Source organism: Nycticebus coucang, chromosome 13, assembly GCF_027406575.1.
Source record: "Nycticebus coucang isolate mNycCou1 chromosome 13, mNycCou1.pri, whole genome shotgun sequence".
Lineage (NCBI taxonomy): Eukaryota > Metazoa > Chordata > Mammalia > Primates > Lorisidae > Nycticebus > Nycticebus coucang.
The window spans coordinates 69,793,730-69,814,112 of record NC_069792.1 but is presented as its reverse complement, the minus strand read 5'-3'; the positions used below and the strand labels follow the sequence as shown (position 1 = coordinate 69,814,112).

The 20,383-nt window shown below is 35.8% G+C and overlaps 1 non-coding gene across 1 annotated transcript; it reads left to right on the top strand.

Annotated features, from left to right (window-relative positions):
* Positions 1-7,876: 7,876 nt before the first annotated feature.
* On the top strand, positions 7,877-7,979 carry LOC128564113 (U6 spliceosomal RNA). Its single transcript, XR_008373993.1, has one exon. It is a non-coding gene; the product is annotated as a U6 spliceosomal RNA (small nuclear RNA).
* Positions 7,980-20,383: the final 12,404 nt, after the last annotated feature.

Here is a 20,383-nt window from a genome sequence, read left to right as displayed (position 1 = left end):
TTGTGCATTTTCCAATGTTTTTATGACAAAAGAATGTATTTTAATGTTTATTTAATATCCGTCATATTTAAATATATTTTACATTATTTTCTCTGTATTATTTTGGCCATTGGTATCATGGCAGGAAGAATAAACATGTTCCTAAAAGTATTCAACTTTTCTTGTTATTATGAAGTAACTTCAAAAAGGGCTTCTAAACATTAACTATTATATATAGTACAGTTTTGTAAAGTCTAGTTGTCTTATTTTAATAGTTATGCAAAGTTATAGGTATTTGTTTTTATGTTTTTACCATTTCTCTACCAATTCTTCGTACTAACTATGAGAGAGGCACCAGGATTCATGTGGATAGTGAGTTTGTCTTAATTTCTTTGCTTTGGATATTCTTGGACTTTATATTTAACTGATTTATTCTTTATTATTTTTTAAAGTTTTTATTTTACACAAATAAAAACAGAAATATTAGTGTTTTCTCCCTGTAGGCAAAGGTTTTCCTTGCAGATACACGCTATAAGAACCCCAATTTGAAACCATTCTTCTTTCTCCTAAGGTATTTATAAGTGGGGACTAGGTTTTATTCATATCTGTAAACATATATCAAAGTTTAGTGCCTTGCACAGATTAAATAATTGTAATGTTAAAAAGAACTGAAAGACTAGATTTGATTAACTTATATAGAGTTTATTTTCTTATTTTTTCAGAATCAGGCATTTTGCCTGCTTTATTTATTGTACTTATTAAATACCTCATTTTCCTCATATTTTACTGTCATTGTTTATAGGTATATAAGTGTTTAACAATAACACAAATTTCATTAAGTCAAGTTATACTTCATCATGTTCTTAAAAATAAGCTCTTCCTTAGTTCTGAAATCTGATTCAAAATGTTACATATACAGGCATATGCTGTCTTTACAAGGTAGGCTCGAGACTAAAAATGCCATTGTACTATTCTCAATGCCATTTCCTACATTTAAGAAAGCTGGAGTGAAAGTCAAAACCATAACTGAGACACGATACGTGTGTTTCTCTTGGAGATTTATTGTCTACAACCAAAATGAATAAAATAATTCTTTGTCTCTACTTCGTAATATTACTAGGTTTAGTCTCTAAAAACATGCCTGAAATTTAAGACTTCTTCATTATTAACCACTATTTATTGGCCTTCAAGAATAGACTTGAAGCTATAAAAAAGGGATAATTTCTACTTTAAGGGTTTGCTGTGTAACTTAGACCTGAAGTTCAATGGAAACGTTTCAGACTACAACTCCAATTTTAGCTGCATTTGTAGTTCACAAATGAATTATAAGGAGCTAATAACTCCTAAGTTATGACACTTGAAATTACAAATTCCAACCAGTCAATAGTAATAGAGCACCCACTGGGTAGAAAATGGTGCAGTAGCACCATGCATAAAAACAGTCAGCATTTTATTACAAGGAATGAACAATGCAGGGACACCACCGTGTCGAACTCTCAATACCATGCAAGCCACCCTGACATAAAATAGAATGGCATGTTAATAAGTGAATTCACTGAAGTACTTATTATTCCTAGAGTACTATTATAATAACATCTTATCCATGATCTCCCATACCTTAAGGTGGCATTGTATTGAGCAACCAGATAAGGCTTATTGATCATTTCTACCTGTCCTTGAGATGCTAATGCAAGTTTCCTAAATTCTGTTTGAATGAAGCTTCTCAATCTCTTCTTGTCACATAGTAAATAAGAATTAGGACCTGATTCCCAAGGAGAAGATGGAAGCTCTCAAACAAGAAAGGAGGGGAAAAAGCAGCTCCAACATTTTTGGGAAGGGGGAGTGCCTCATAAATAAAACATATACCGAATGATAGGTAAAAGAGTCATATCTCCAACTAGGGATCAGTATGCATTTCTAAGCAGCAAATATTACCAATAAACATGCTAGGGAGGACCCAAATAGGAAGACAGGATTGTCAGGGAGCCAGCACCAACTGAATGTACACCCCAAACAGGAATCAACAATTCCCTAACATTATAAAATGGTCTTGAATGAGTGTATATCTGGGTCTATGTGGGGCTTTGTTCTGTGGCCTGGGGAAAGAACTAATCCTATTAACATTTTCTTGTCATTGAGGCAAATAGCTGAGTTTCCAAAATTATCTTAGGAAATCTGACTATAAACAAGGCAAAACAACAGCAAAGCCTGGTTCTGCATATGTTGGGTGGGTGAGCGAGGGAGCAGAGGAGGTGAAGCTGTAATGAGATAGAAAACTAGTTCCAGGAAGTTGTTCTGTGTAATTAACAACGTGCAGTTTAAAGCAGTGCTTCCACTGAAGACAGAGGACATTCTCTGGACAGGGAGAGCTACCCTAGTGCCAATCTAAGGCAGGTAAGAAGGAAAGCTTTCCCTTTTTTGTTAGGCTTTAAACATAGAACACAGAGACATCTGCACCCTACTGGGAGTGGGGGTGAGGGCTGGAACAGGATAGAAGCCACGATGACCTGTAACATTTATCTGTTTGTTTATTAAAGAAAACAATGAGTAAATGATAGGAACCAGGTATTGTCCTAAACCAGGAATAACATTGTCACAATCTCTACAACCACTGACTTTGCATTTTGTGGGGGAGACTTAATTAGTCAATATGTAAATAAGTTAATTACATGAGCTTCAGATAACTAAAGATGCTTGTAAGAAAACAGTATTTTTAATGCTTGAGAACAAAAAAGCAACGGATGAGGAGGCTATTTTAGAGAGCACTGTCAGATCTTTGTGAGAAGAGGGCCTTACTATCCTGTTTCCCCGAAAATAAGACAGTGTCTTATTTTAAGGTGTGCTCCCAAAGATGCGCTAGGTCTTATTTTCAGGGGACGTCTTATCTTTCCTGTAAGTAGGTCTTATTTTTGGAGGATGTCTTATTTTCGGGGAAACAGGGTAGGACTGGAATTACGCAGAGAAATGAAATAGGCAAAAGCTCTGGGGACAGAGAATTCTAGATGAGGAGGCAGCAAGTAAAATGCTCTGGAAACAGGCCCAAAGCTGGTGTGCTGTGGCGCAGGAGTCAGCATGGAGGGAGTCAAGTGCTGGGCATGGTCAAGGAAGCGGCAGAAGGTGGCTGCAGCTATGTGGGGTCCATCTTTACCGGGCAATGAAAGACTCAGGCTTTGGTGCAGGTGCTATGAGAAGCAGTGGAAGGTTTGAGCAGAGAATAATGGGGTCTGATTTCATTTTTTAAAAATTATCTCAATGTTTCTGTTCTACAGAAATACCAATGTACAGAATACCAATGTACACATGAGAGCTACAGCTGCATGTGTGATACTCATCCTCTCTTATCACTGATAACTCCTTTGGCAGGGAGCACAGGCCAAACATTTTCCCAAATGTTATTCCAGAAACATCTACCAGCCAAAGGTTTAAATTCTTTAGAGGGTATCTTACAAAAGAAAATGTTAGGAAAGTGATGAATAAAAGTAATCCTCAAAGATGAAGTCATGAAGCAAAACTTCAGGGTATAAAAGGTTCTCTATAATAGTCAAGACCTACTATTGGTGCAGCAGGTAGTAAGGAAATATATATATATATTTTCAGTGCTAAAAATTTCTAAATCAGAATCAAAATAATCCACTGGAACAGAACTCTGGTCGGAGATGGCTGCTTCTTCCTTCAGGATCTGCTCCCCATCATTCTCACAGGGATTGTCGCCTTTTTTTTCACATAACAGAGGCAAATTTCCTGTTGCAGCCAGGGCCATATCTCACTGGCCACCAGGACAGGCACAGTTTATTTGTTTAAAAAGCTCCATGAGGAATAAGAGATCTGTTTTAATGAGGGTGACTGTAGTTAAGAGCAGTGCATTGTACACTTAAAAATTGCAAAAAGTAAATTTTAGGTATTCTAACCACCAAAAAGATAGGTATGTGGAGTAACGCATGTGTTAATTAGCTTGATTTAGCCTTTTCATAATGCATGTGTATATCAAAACATCGTGTTATATGCTGCAATGTATATCATTCTGGCAATTAAAAAACATAATGTGAATGTGACAAAAATTAAAAAAAAATAATACTTTCATTTTCTATAATTTTTTTTCATTCAGATCAATCATCTGATGGTGCCTGTATATTGTCAAAACTTCTAGTTAATTCTCACTACCAGTAAGTACAATCTTTTTATACTCAGAAATATTATTCAGGATAAAGAGCTTCAGGAGGTGTTGAACAAGGCATTTGCTCATGATGTGTGATCTTATGCAAATTATGTAACCTGTCTGGAACTCGGTTTCCTCCTAGGAATAATTTCTATCTTGTAAAGCTATTACGATAGTAAGTGGGAAAAAATGTACACACATGTTAAACATTCCAGCATCATGTTCATGGTCCATAAAATAAACAGTGGCTTTCATTATTAAAGACGTTGAAATGATGATTAACAGTAGAGCGTACTGCTTTGATTAAAAGAAAGAACATAGAGAGTCTACAACCATATCTGGTTCTTAATCCACCTAAAGAAATGCAGACAACCAAGGAGAGGAGCTCGGAAGGAAGGTCAAGAAGTTACTTGAACTTGCGAACATTTTTAACTAAAATTTACATAAATTCACCACAGAATAGTTCAACATCCAAATGTGTGCCTTAAGAGTTAAATAAAGAATGTTAAATAATGAAAATATCTGGAGATATATATATATATACGTGAAAGTGAACAGCCTGTCAGGATGATTTCTGTGTGACTACCAATTTTACTTACATTACTCTGTGGGTACACTTAAGTAAAACTCTAGAAAATGCAAGAAGTTATTTTTCCAAGAGTTGGCATCTACATTATTTTAAAACAACATTTTTTTATTTCTAGAAATAGAATTACTTTTTGTCCCCCCCACCAAAGGAGTACAAGAGTTTCTTGGCCTTTACTTCTAAACACCTACCTCCCCAAAAGGCATCTTCAGCAACCTACAAACTCCTCCATATGGAATGATTTAATTTGGCAAAGGACAGAAATACCAATTAACTTTATTTTTAATTGACTAAACTGTGTGATGTCTGGAAAAGTTGATGACTCACAAGAAAATCTGACAAGAATGTTTTCAGATCAGAGGGAAATTGCAAAACTTCTGGCCGTGCACCAAATAGGCAAACTTTGGCAATATCCTGTAATAAACACCAGGAGAAAATTGTGAGGTATGCAACAATTTATTCAGGACAATTTTTTAAAGGTTTCCATTGGATAAAATGGCCTTTTCTTTTTTATTTAATCTTGAGTGCCTGTCTGTGTTTGGTATTCCTCAGAGTGAACTACTAATTAGAACCAGACCTTGCACAAGCATCTCTAAAATTCTCCTTAGTTAACTGTTGACCTGTAACACTCTTACGGTACCTACTAGACTGTTATTATGCAGCTACCTGCCTTTAAGCAAACAAAGAAGTAAACAACAAACTACCAAACTTCCTATATCAGGTATAATAGAATGGATCAGCAAACTTGACTTTCTTCTTAGTATGGAGTTACCAGTAGTAGAAACTGTACTAATTTACCATGTGAAAGGTGGAAATATCAAGAAGCTATTTAGTATAATGACTCTGATCTTGGACCCCAGCATAAATCTAGGCCTCCATTTTAACCACAAATTTTTTGCTTATTAATTTGATGACCTTGGACTTCCTAGTTAATCTTTTTAAGCCTCGGCTTCTCCTCTGCAAAATAGAGCTAACAATATTAATTCCTATAATTAAGAGTCATTCATTAAAGAAAAAATTAAAAATTATGTAAAATATTTAAGCAATGTTAAATAAATTCTGGGCATAAGCAAGTTGTTTGATAGACTTGTAAATTTTGAATAAAAATGTGGATTTTATTCATACATATTGGATCAGCTATACAACCAGATTAGCAATATTAATTACTTCACTGATTAGCTTAGAAACATTGATCCTTCTTAGCAAATATTGTTTAGTTTTAATTGGTGGAATATACATGTATTTAGTTTTAGCACTTAGATTGGACAAGATGGCTGAGCTAATTTTGTTTATAAACATTACCCGAGATTAACTTGATTATTAAATCCTATAATTTTTTTAAAGTTTATTTCATTGTATTATAGGAGCATGTAAGTTTTGGTTGTAGAGTTTGCTTTTATAAATTTTAAGCCAAAGTTATAGACGTGCCCCTCACGCAGAAAGTGGACAATGTTTCTGTGCCAAGCACCCATTAGGTGAGAATTTACACTTCCCCTTCTCCCTTTCCCCCTCACCCAAATTTCATTGCGTTTGCCTCCCTATGAGCCTATAGGTATTGATCAACTACTTCCAAAGGAGTATTGATTACATCAGGTGTTTCTTTTTCCATTCTTGCCACTCTCCACTTAGGAGAATGTTTTCCAATTCCATTCAGATTGTTATGAAAGATACTAAGTGGAAATCCTATGAGTCTGTGATTTGTTTCTAAAACCTACTTATTTGAAACTGGATCCTACCAACAACAAGAAAAATAATACATTAATTAACAACATGAATTTTATTTAGAGCCCTCTTCTATTTCTGTTTCTATTCTGTATTTCAGATTAGTCTACTCCCCATGACAAATTAATCATAAAGAGTTACCGTGTCTTAAAAAAATGTATATATGTTAAAAGCCATAAAACAAAATAATGCTTGTAAAAAGAAATAAACTCCTTGCATTTTCAAGGGACAGGTAATTAAATGATATGCTCACTATTCAGTAAAAGTCAACAAGGGACTCTAGATTATAATACCCTTTAGACTTTCTAAAGTATTTGACATTTCTAGACTAGTGAGCCAGTAGGGAAAAGAATAATGATTAATCTTCACAGAATGTGGAGATGGAGCAGAGGTAATCCCAAAGGCAACAGGTTACAGTACCACAAAGATGTGCAGTTTAACCCAACATATTGCATACACTTAGGAACAGATAGGAAGAAAACAATGACTGCAAAAAATTATCCAGTTTTTGCTCCAGGAATTTAGTAGAAAAGCTTAAGGGGAATAAATTCCCTGCCTGGTCATCCAGGGCCCTTCGGTAGTAACCCACAAGACTGGAACAGTTTTGGAAAAGACGTTACAGCACTGAAAATGTACAGCAGCTGAAGAAGCACTTTTAACCTTCTGAGCTCTTTGATATCTCACAGAAGTATACTTAGAAAAAGCAAAGCTGTAGGGAAAATGAAACTTAATCATTACAATAAAATTGGACTTCCTACTAAACTGTTTTTCAGATTTGGAAAAAAAGTCAGTTTAAATTCTGCCTTAAATTTGAACTCTTAACTTGATAAATCAAACTCTTAACTGATAACTTGTGACATGGAAAGAAAAGCCCAAACTTAAGACTTTGCATGTCATGTGTGGAGACAATTCTTTTTTTTTTTTTTGAGCTTTTTCTGAGCTATTTTTTATTTATTTCCCCTTCTCTTTCTTTCTTTTTTTTTTTTTATTAAATCACAGCTGTGTACATTAATGCAATTATGGGGTACAATGTGCTGGTTTTATATACGATTTGAAATACTTTCATCAAACTGGTTAACATAGCCTTCACCGTATTTTCTTATATATTAGTTATTGTGTTAAGACATTATGTTCTACACTTAGTAGATTTAACATGTACTGTTGTAAAATCTATGGAAACAATTCTTAATTCAATATGCTCTCCTGTCTCCCAGATTTGCAGCTTGAAGTTCATGAATGTCAAAGGCAAAAGTAGGTCAAGAATGCTTTTGTAGCTTTACGTAATAAAAGGAGATACTGAAAAGATTTGAGAAATGACCAAGTTATGCACTTTAAAATTCAGCAATTCCAAGGAAAGATGAGGGTGAATTTTCTAATACACATGGAATGAATAAGACAATATTTTTAGATTTAAAATTTGCCTAATAACTGGTGCTCCCTTCAGCAGCACATACAAAAAGCAGAACCATACAGAGGAGATTAGCAGGGCCCCTGCAGTACGATGACATGCAAATTTGTGAAGTGTTCCATATTTTGAAATATACATTATTTATGCAATTATGTTTACACTGTTACAATGCAAAACCAAAAGCTTGGAGGACAGCACCTGTGGCTCAAAGGAGTAGGGTGCCGGCCCCATTTGCTGGAGATGGTGGGTTCAAACCCAGTCCTGCCCAGAAACTGCAAAAAAAAAAGCTTGGGCTTACAAGTTCACCTTGTCAATTTATTAGTAATAAAGCACTTGACTATGCCCCAGATATGGCATTAAAAATTTGTCTGAAAAAGGAATATGATAAACAGAACGTTTGGCATGTACACATGAAAGAGAGAGAGAAAGAGAGGAAAGAAAGGAGGAAGGGAGGGAGGGAGAGAGGGAGGGGGAAGGAAATAAAACAATGTGGATTCTTTAGGATTTGGTCATTTTGCTTTGTTCCAGGGTTACCAGTTGATAAGATCTCCCTGGGAGGAGGTTTCTAAAACAGCATTTTAGACTTTTACCAGTGACTGATGATGTTATAGAATTCATGTTTCACCGATTTTCAGATGACATGAGGTAGAAAAGGCTATCTAACCTGTTGACCATCTGTCAGAACCCCTCCCTCCCCCCCCACAAAAAGATAAATGGAGTGAGGAGATAAATCTAACAGAATGTTTTAAGTTATATGTTGAATGTAGAATTACAGTGCATATTCACTGAAGAAAAAAAAAACAATTTGAGAAAATGATCCAATGGGGGGATAGCACCTGTGGCTCAAAGAAGTAGGGCACTGCCCTGTATATACGGGGTGGTGGGTTCACACCCAGCCTTGGCCAAAAAAAAAAAAAAGAAAGAAAGAAAGAAAATGATCAAACAGGAAAGGTTATAAAGTAAAAATTATAAGATTGTTTTCAATCCTTCCCAGACTCCAATATACTTTTCAAACATAATCACTTTTCAATGTTTCTTGCCTGCCTTTTAAACATTTTCTATGTCACTATTAGTATACACAGATAGATACACACGAAGCTATTCTGTCTACATTTTCTGAAGGTTATGTAAATGGATCAAGTTATAGGTGCTATTTAACAACATGTTTTCACTTATCATCTCTTGGGCACCTTTCTCCATCTCTCTCTTTCTCTCTGCCTATAACACACACACACACACACACACGCTCTTACACACTATATATAAGATTAATGAATGCGCTCTTTACTTGTCAAATTACATCAGGAACATGGTACATGTAGGTACCATCTTTGTTTCAGATAAAGATACTCAAAAGTTCTGTTCTCTTAGGAGCAGGTGAAGGAATTGGAAATATTTAACACAAATAACAGATCACAATAGTTATTTTTTAAATGGTATCAAACTTAAATGGCCTAAATTAGATAAGTCCTGCATGGGATGAATGTGAATGCTTGCCATGTGGAATAGGAATTGGATATGTTCTGTACCTGGTAATCACATTGATGATTAGAAATATTCAAACATAGAATGATCTCTTTCAAAAGGTAGTGAGAGTCTCATCTTTAGGTATATCCAAAAGAAAGCGAGAAGATATTTGGTAAGTAGGCTATAGAGGGGATAAAGGAAATGTGAAAAAAAGTAAGCTCCAAGTTTTGTATTAGTTGGTCTAGGATTTGAGACTGTTCTTGGGGTATGTGTCTGAAAGAAAAAATAGCAATGAATGGAAACCAAGTTTAACAAAGTCTCTTCTTAGCCTCAGCTTGTTTATACAGGCTCAGTAAAGACCATAGCTTGGTTATACCATCAAATAAGCAAAATGATGAAAATGCAATAATTAAATATTGGCCTCTTTTTTAAACTTAATTTTTTGAAAAAAGTATTCTTCCTATTTACATTAATTTTAGTTTTAAAATTCTTTCAGTCAATTCATTCAATTTCTTCAGCACTATGAGAAGAATCAAAGAAAAAATATTAAAGCTCTAATGGCCAATGACAATATTGGGAGTACAGATTTCTGTGTCCTCAGTACAATATTTTGTATTCTATGATACATTCATTGTTTTGGTAAAGTTAAATTATTGAATGAGGCAGAGAAAAGGGCAATTTGGCCAACTGAATAAAAATTCTATAAAGCAGAAATGGCATTAAAGTCAGGAGAGGTGTCACACCGTGGAAGGAGACTTAAATTCAAGTACTTACTATGCCTTTTACTCATTTGCTAGCTGTGTGACATTAAGCAAGGTACTTATCCTCTCTGAGCCTAATTTTATCATCTGTAAAATGAAGATAATTATAACTACTTTGCAGAGCTTTTGAGAAGTTTTAATAAGAGGGCAGAAACCTGGCTTAGCCCTGCTACAGGCTTAGTGCTTATATATGTTAGTTTTTTTTCTCTTCAACTAATTGTTTCTACTTTCTTTAATCATTTGTTTGTTTGACTTTAATCAATGAATACAAATATTACCATAACACTAAGCATCATTAGAGTAAGACAACATCTGGTTGTTTACCATGACAGACTCAGGACCTGGCACAAAGTAATCACTAAAATTGATTAAGTCAATATTATATAATTTATAGCATTTTAATTATATCCTTAATTGAAGAAATGTTAAAATCAAAATTTTCCCTTGACTTATTTGCCACTTTATGACTTTGAATTACTATGCTAAAGCAGTTATCTAGTCCTAAAATTGGGGAAAATATAACTGTTTTTGCATTTTGAGATCCCATGTCTCAACTATTGTTTTTTTCTTCAAATACAAGAGTCCAAATCCTCCACAAGACAACTTTTTGAGACAGGCCAAAACCCCATGATCCTTAACATCTGACTTTGTGACCAACAAAATCTGCCTTTTAAGTATGTATTTGTAGATGTCATTTAAAAAAAATTAACTTCCCACTTCAGCAGAAGAGTCAAGGACCACATTGTCAACAGAGTACATCTGGTTTGCATTTCATTCCAAAATTCAAAACCAGGTGTCTTTCATGTGTATCTAATTTTTGGAAAGAGGGAGTACCAGAGACACAGAATGATTTGAAGTGGTTTAATAATACAAATAAAGGACATAGTGATACTGTTTTGCAGAATACAATTAATCCTTATTGATGCTATTCCTCTTATTGTTGTTGGTATGGACCAAATGAAAATCTTCTTTCACACTGTAGCCATGAGATACAAGTTTAATTCCACATTGAGCTCTCACACATTTATAAACAAACCCTGTATGTACTCAATGAGAATTTCAGAAACTAGACACCAAAAAGGGCAGAAATAGGAAAGAAGTGAGGGAGAATAAGGCTGAGAGAGAGAGAGACAGACAGAGAGAGAGAGATCTGTTCACCAATATTTTTAGCAAAATTAATCATCCTTTGAAAATGTGGTTGAGTTTCCTTGAGAGTGTGAATTTTAAACAGAAGAATAATTATTATATTAGTTATGAAAACCAAGCTGTCTTTGGGGAACATATTTTGATAAATGAAAGGCAATTTCATCTCCTTGTGTATGGAGGGCTATGAAATGATTTCCACTGGGAGAACGAATCCACTTTTAATTGTAATAGAGTCTGTGTCATGAGTCCATACACAGTATTTATTTCCCCCAGTCATCAGAAAATCACCAGTTATTTTCTGGTGTTAATAGGTATGTGAAATTTCATATGCTAAAGAAAATTCCACAAAATCTTGATTATCAAAGTGAGAGTGCCTGTTTTGTGGAATCACTTGTACTGAGAAAAAAAATTTTTTTTGAAAAAGGTAGTCAATAATGATTTTTCTTGAATACACTGAAATATAAATTGACATGAACATGACAGGACAATCTCCTGTGTGAAATCAAGATAATAAATATTAAGCCTATATTAACTAATTAGCTAATAAATTGAGCACTACATAAAAAAACCTATGTGTACAGTGCAATTGATTGTTAGGCAACCAGCTGGGAATATAAAATTTTCCTTCAAATTTTGTTGACACTTTATGTTCTGCCTTTCAGGGGAGCTTTCAACAAACATGACCCTGACCTGGTAATCACAAACCTTCTATCGCTATTGAAAGATAATTCTTCGTTGACTACAAAAGATATAAAGGTCAAGTTTTCCAGCACAATGGTTATTATCACATTTTAAACAACATCTCTTTATTCTTTTTGTTACATGATTTGTGAATAATCAGTACAAAAACACAAGAAAATATTTTAGTTCAAAGTATCTATGCTAGAAGGCTCGGGCCCCTTCTTGTATTAGGGGACTTATGGTTACAGGGGGAACCACGGGAACTCTCCACGGTCATCTTCTGGGTACACTCCAGCAACAGACATCCATAGGTTCTGTGTCTTTCAATGAATTAATTCTATATTTAGCAGTTTTCAAGGAATCCATTTGTGCAATTCCAGTACTGAGAAATCATTTTACTGCTTTGAATTTTAGTAGTAAGTATTAAATAAAATAATAGATAAAATAATGCATTACATGCACCTAACTTTTTATCTAGTCCCTAGTAGGCAATCAGTATATTACTATTATCACCATTTTTATTACCATTACAATTATTTTCAGTAACTTTTAAGTCAAGGGGAGGACAATCACCTAATGGAGCTCTATCAGAGTGCAAGGGGTCAAGTTTAAAGATTATCAACCAATGCAGACATTTTCACTTATGTTATAGGATAAAGAAACACACTCCTACAAGCTAATTAAGATTAAGGATCACATTTTCCCTTAAGTAAACCAAACAAAAATTTTCTGCCTATCTCAGTTTAAAGACTAAGCCTTATGAAAAATTCAGTAAATAATGGCTTTTCATTAATTTGATTTATTTAGATGTAAAGAAACTGGAGAGATGCACATCCTGAACTTATTATATATTCCAAACTCCTAAATTGCAGAAGGAATCGAATAAACATATACTCCATGATCCAGAAGCAGAAACTAATGTTTTAAAGGTTGAAACTATTTCACATAAACTCTAACACATGGAAGGATTTTTTTTTACATATAAGCTGCAAAGATTTGAAAGGAAAGATTGATCATTGAAATGCAACATGACCTTCAGGTGAACTTGGTAGGTAAGCCAAGATTCAAGAGGTCAGAGTTATTTCCTTATGACTTGATTCCTCACCTACTTAAGTCCCTTAAAGATTTGCAGACCATGCAGTAGTCAGCTGGCAGCAGCTGGGTTGGTGATCAGAGACATTGAGTGTCTATTATATAGCCAGATTCCATGCTTCCCATGCTAGACTGCACACATAAAAAGATGACGAAGAAGACACTTCTGTGGCTGCTTCCTATAGTGTCCAGCACAATGGGAAGCTAGTGTATAGCATGGAGACAAAGGTCACTGAAGAGCCGCCAAAAGCAATGTGTCCTGTACACCTGCAGGAAGGGACACTCTAGTCTACCAAAAGGATAGAAACTACTTCACTGAGGTTGTAACACCTGACTCAGCAGCTACAGAATAGCTCCTGATAGGCAGCAATCTGGTCACATGTGGCTGCCTTGAAGTTGTGTTTGCATAGCACTTCATATAAGATTGACAGATAAAATGCCAGTTGTTCACAAGAACGAAAAGGTGGAGGGGAGCTGAGGGAGAGCCTAGTTCTCTCTCCTCTCTCAGTGCCATGACTAATTTTAACTGAGTAATTTATGATGAGTAGAGGTTTGCAAGATTGAATTGGTGAGCAAAGGTATTCCTGACAGGGAGGCAAGATAGGAAAATAGAATTAGTAGATTGCAGCAATTTAATTTGGTGGGAATGAGTCTCTCTTTTGTAGCCCATTAGAATTCCTTCTTAGGCTTTTATTTATTTATTTATTTTTTACTGTGCCACTCAAAAAAGAAAACAAAAAGAAAAATTACCAATGCCTAGGTTTTACCCCAACTCAGTTAAAATATAGGCTCTGGAAGTGGGGTCCTGGCATGTGTCTTTGTTAAAAGCTTCCAAGGTGATTCTAACATTCATTCACACTTAACGTTTGTTGATCTGACACAGTGTTCGTGGATAGAAGGACAGGATGAAGGGGCAGCAATGAAGGATGTTGGAGACGGGCACCCCCTTCTCAGATAACAAAATTTAGGTCTCATCGTATAAGGAGAGAAGCCTCAAGCAATTTTTGAATTGGAGGGAATGTGGTAGAAGGCCAGTCATGGTGGCTCAAACCTATAATCTTAGCATTCTGGGAGGCTGAGGTGGGAGGATCTCTTGAGCTCAGGAGTTCAAGGCCAGCCTGAGCAACAGTGAGACCCCATCTGTACTAAAAACAGAAAAGTCAGCCAGGGTTTGTTGTGGGCACTTATAGTCCCAGCTACTTGGGGAGGCTGAGGCAGGAGGATCACTTGAACCCAGGAGTTTGAGGTTGCTATAAGTAAGGCTGATACTATGACACGCTAGCCTAGGCAACAGAGTGAGATTCTGTCTCAAAACAGAACAAAACAAAATAAAACTCAACAAATCCAAACATATATGTGTGTGTGTATACATACACACACACGAATGACAATATTCAACTGTAATTTTCAATACTTTCAACAGTGGAATTCATTGTTTTAAGAAAGTCTATTTTGGGAGGTGCCTGTGGCTCAAAGAAGTAGGGCGCTGGCCCCCATATGCCAGAGGTGGCAGGTTCAAACCCAGCCCCGGCCAAAAACTGCAAAAAAAAAAAAAAAAAAAAGGAAATTATTTTAAGAGTCCAACCTGGTAAACAGATCAACATACAACCTCTCCGGTTATAATAAGGGAAGGGTGAGAGGTTGAATGGGAGGATTACTACACCCACATGGGAGAGACATGGGTATACTGGAGCAACAAACAATCTCAAATTCTAAGTCACTGAAGTCAACAAGCATTTCTTGCTCAACTATAGGTGTAAAGATTAGTAAGTGTGAGTGGTGGGCTATGGAAAGGTAGTCGATTTAGCTCTATACAGTCACTCTGGGACCCACTGAAAGGAAACTCCTCCTTTCAGAAGCTCATGGACTTCTTGGTTATAAGGCAGAAGAGAGAGACTAGATAAAAATGTAGAATTTTATTTGACTTAGCTAGGAAATTAAACGTGTTATTTCTACTCATATTTCACTGCCAGAAATAGTCATAAGGCCCAATCAACTAGAAATGCAGGGACTGAGACATGCAGGTTCCCTGTCAGAATAGGAATCATTATTCATGAAACCGAGTGAGGTCTACCACACACATCAAAGGGGTCTAAGGGATTCCTCAGAGCTGGGTTTTACTGCACCTCCACGAGAGGTGTCTGATCATATCCTTCCCATTCAAATAGTCAGTGAATCTCTGAGAACCACAAACACTTTCAACAGTTCTCCTTTCCTACCCCTGATATTAAATAGAGGACATAAATCTATATCATATTGCCTCCTTGACCATTCTTGTTTGGCAATTTTGAGGTACAAATAAATGTCCATTTTTCTTCTATACACAAGCACCACTGACAACATGGTTATATACGTTGCTTTCGCTCAGTGAAGTAGGAATTTTGTGAAAGCCTCAAGAAAAAAAAAAAATCTCTGTTCAAATAAATTTCAAAAATAGTAGATAAAACAAAATGAAATAGTTATATTTATTACAGAATTACTTTCTCTAATGTGGCGGCATAATTGTACTTTTCCATGAGGTGTTATGATATGTAGCATTTCCCAATATTAAAATTCTTTTCATTGAACAATTATCCAAAACTTTCAAAACTTTTTACAATATGCTTATAAAAATTGTATATATTGTAGAATATGGCATCTGCAGCACAACCAATATTATGATGTCCATTGATGCAATCATGAATCATATTTTGGTTTGTCTTATTATTTCTAATGCCTTCAACAGCCACAGGAGTGAGCTATAGATAACAAAGTCCCAAACCCCAAATCCCACATGATAGTGGGTGGATTGACTGACTGACTGCAATGGTGTCAGAAATCTATGTGTGGTGCTATGCGATGGAGGATCTAGTTTTCAATGCTAACACTTATAACTAAGTGAAAAGAATCTTCCTCTCTAAGGGAAGAGGATATGATCGTCACCTGTGTCAACCGAGCACATCCAGCAAAAAGAAGACAAAATAATATTAATAATAATAAAATAAAACCCAGAGCACTCAGGCCACAGAGAGTAACCAGATTGAGCTAACAGATCAACACTATGCCTAGGATTAACTGGTACAAGTCAACATTTTGCAAGATCTTTTTGTGACAGAAGGATGAATAAACAAATTGATAAACACTAAGGTCCCATTTTATAGTTTACAAATGAGGCCTGACATGAAAATAAACTTCACAAAAAGAGAAGTTACAATCTAGGTGATGAAGTTTTGCAAGGAAAAAACAAAGATTCAGCAATATTCAAAAGATTAACACACTTTTGTCCAGAAACAATTCCTTTAGATGCACTAACTGACATAGAGGTTTTGCCAATTTATTTGTAAAGAAAATGCAGGTCTTTCATCAGAAGCATCTCTGAGACAAAGGAAGAAATGTAGCCAGAATCCAGAAATGCCCCAGCCTAGACCAGATGCCTCTTACCAGGTCGAGTCTATGAGAGGGATACTTGCTTGATGTTCTAGAATCTAGACAAAAGCATTTTGTTACTTGTTGGGCTTTAGCCCCCAAGTCTTACTGGGCTGAATGCTATAAGAAATGTGAGATTTTCTTTTGATACTCTTGCCTCTAATTTGACTAAGTGAACTTCTGTCAGAACCAAACTCAGTCTTTGTGGTCTGGTCTCTATAAATAATAAAAAAGAGACATGGAAAGAAGAACCCAAAGAAAAATGAGCATCTTTCCTAAAGCCTAGAATAGAGCTGCCAAGTCATTCCCTAGATGTTTTTGTTCTTTTTTCTCCTTCATGGCCATTACAAGTGACGGGAAAAGAATGGAAGGCAGGCTCTCCTTGCCATCTGGTGATGTCACTGTCACTGTAGCACCATAGCCCGATGGAATCCCTGACATTTGTGCATAACAACAGACTATATGTACAAAGAGACTTTACAAAGTTCATAGAAAAATGAAATACAGAATTAAATGATAAAAATACAAAATTTATTTCTCAACAGGAGCTTCATCAAGGTTAACACATTTTTTGTAAGATATGATACCAGCCATTTAGCCCACCCTTGAAGAACAGGGTGTCCCAGAATTTAACCATGTCAGTGCAATATTTTTTTTTTACATTATTAACTAAGGAAAACTAAGCATCCTTTAAAGATTATTTTTAAAATTATGTAACAAAAGGAAATCATAAGGAGCCAAATAATAACTGTAACATGGAGGCCTACTGATTTTCCATCAAAACACTCACCATATTGCCCTTGTTTGACAAGAGATGAAAGGAATGAGCAGGAACATTGTTGTAGTGGTGACAAACACTCCAGTGAAGCTTTCCTGGCATTTGTTTGCTAAAGCTTTGGCTAACTTTCTCTAAACAGTCTCATAGGCAGATGCTATCATTCTTTGTCTCTCCAGAAACTCAAAAAACAAAATGGCTTGAGCATCCAAATAAACTGTTGCCATGACCTTTGCTCCTGACCAGTTTGCTTGTACTTTAAGCCATATCAACATCGTGGTAGCCATTTCTTTGATTGTGCTTTGTTTCAGGATCATACTGTTAAAACCATGTTACACCTTCTATCACAATTCTTCAAAAATGCTTTAGGATCTTGATGCCACTTGTTTAGAATTTCCATTGAAAGCTCTGCTCTTGTCTGCAACTGATCTGGGTGCAATGATTTTGGCACCCATTGAGTGGAAAATTTGCTCAACTTTAATCTTTCAATCAGAATTGGGTAATCTAAACCAGTTGAGATGGCTAGGGTGTTGGCTATTGTTTCTGCTGTTAATTATCATTTTTTGTAGTTAGGACACTAACAAGACGAATTTTGTTCTCACAAATTGAAGTGGATGGTCTGCTGCTGTGGTCTTCATCAACATTGTCTTCTTCCTTCTTAAAATGAGTTACCCATTTATAAGCAGTTGATTTATTTTGAGCATTGTACCCATAAACTTTTTGTAAACCATTAATGATTTCATCATTCTTCCACCCAAGCTTCATCATAAATTTGATGTCTGTTCTTGCTTCAATTTTAGCAGAATTTACATTGTTCTGGTTGAAAATCTTTTAAAATTGATCTTTACCCTTTTTAGTGCTTCAAACTACATCTTGTTCAGACATGTTATAAGAAGTCAGTACAAGTTTATTTTCATGCAACTCCATGCATAATTTTTCCATAATATTCATTTTCCATGAACTTTTTGAAGACCGCTCATAGCATAGATTGGGCAACCTCTCTCTTACGAGGTGAGAGGGGGTGAATTACTCAGAAACAAAAATGTTTCTACTTCTTCTCAGAATACCAGATAGTTCTCGGCCTGTCAGAGAACAGGATGTGGCTCTATCCAAGTTCTGGGGCAGCCTGACATGATGGCTCTCGAGCAAGGAACAGCAGACTTCCCAAGGGTGGACCTCAGATGAGCCCCTCCCCAATCATAGGTAATGTTGGTCAACTTCAAGACTTCTTCACAGCAGGAACAGAACCTTCTCCTCTATATCTGTCCCACTATTGACAGTCTACATGATCTCAATATCTAGGATATTCCCAGATGTAGTACCAATTTCCCTTGTGACCAGTTCAAATCTGAAACATTACAGGGAAAGGAATTCCGGAAAATGTGGTTCTAGTTAGTCTAAGCTGACAGTACAAACTCACTGCATTTAGCAACAATAGAGCCATTAAATATCTTCCCGTAGGACATGCAGTCTAGTCCCTACTTGCCCGTGGTTTCACTTTTCATGGTTTCAACTACTTATGGTGAATATATTGAATGGAAAATGGATAAAATCTCCCACTGTCCAGCTCAGTTTCACCCAGGACGTGAATTCTCCCCTTGTCCAGCACATCCGCACTGCATGGCTCCCTGTAGGGAGTCACTTGGCAGCAGGGTAGGCTGCCAGATGCTCTACCTCAGCGCACAGAGCTTGCACTCAAGTCATTCTTGTTTTAATTCACAATGGCCCAAAGTGGAAAGGGAGTGATGTTGGCAATTCTGATATGCCAAAGAGAAGCTGGAAAGTGCTTCCTTCAAGTGAAAAGGTGGAAGTTCTTGACTTCATAAGGAAAGAAACAAAAATTGTATCCTGAAGTTGTTGAGATCTATGCTTAGAACGAAACATCTACCCATGAAATCATGAAGAAAGGAAAAGAAATTCATTCTAGTTTTGCTGTCACATCTTGAACTGTAAGTGATTGCCACAGTCCATGATAAGTTACAATGGAAAAGACATTTCATTTCATCTGTGGGTGGAAGAAACATGAACAGAAACCTGTTCTGACTGATGGCAATCTGATTCTGGGCTCTGCACGGTTTCTGGTCTCCAATGATGCTTTTAGAACATATCTACTGTATTGGAAAACAAAAGCAAAACCGATTTAGCTGAAAAGAGACAACAATTAAAAAGCTTAAACCCTTTGGCTTCTTCCTTGTATATCTCCCCCATACTACTCTCTTCCAGAACTCTGCACAGTTTGAGAACTATATTCAGTTAATCTCATTTTCTCTGGAAAATGCAGATCAAAGTGCAAAATGTCAGGTATGTCTTCCGATATCACAGAGCTACAATGTCAATTAGGCATTAAACTGTAAATGACACAAAATATTAAAATTAAATCAACTGTAATTTCCATCATTTTTCAGTAGTGGTCCATCATACTTGTATTACTCTGAATAATGATACCAGTCATGTAGACAACAAATATCCTAATAATAACTTCAGCAATGTTTCAGGACAATGGGGAATAAAGAATATGGATAAACCATATATCACTCCAACCCACTGGTGACCCTGGGATTTAAGTATAGCTGTATTTAATCCAAGGGATTTTTATTTGCACAGTCTGTTGTTTTTGGTGTATTTTTTTAATTGTCATAAAGATAGAAAATTGTTTTTCTAGTAGTTTAAAAACTTGAATATTCAATATAAAGTGTTTGGAATGAAAACATTTTTACAGGGCACACACCCAGGATGCATTGTGTGCAAGTGGGGGTGCGTTTTAGTAGTCATCTGAGATTTATGAAGGTAACTATCTCAGGAGTTGGCAAACTTTTTCTGAGAGTAAATTATTTTCAACTTTGTGGACCATATGTTCTCTGCCCCAGCTATTCAATTCTGCTATAATAGAGCAAAAGCATCCATAAAGACCACATGTAAATGAATAGGCTATTTCAATAAGACTTTACTTAATGGACACTGAAATTTGAACGTTCGTGTATATAAAATATTTTATCTTTTTTCAACAATATAAAAAGTGAATATCATTCTTAGCTCACAAGACAAACAAAAACATCAATGGTCTATTGTTGGATCACAGGCCATTGTTTACCAAATCCTGACCTATTTCAACAGAAATCACCAATCAGTTAAGAAAACTAGAAAGCTTTTACCAAAATAAATAAATAAATAAATAAGCAAAAGCAAATATTTAACTATAGCTTCT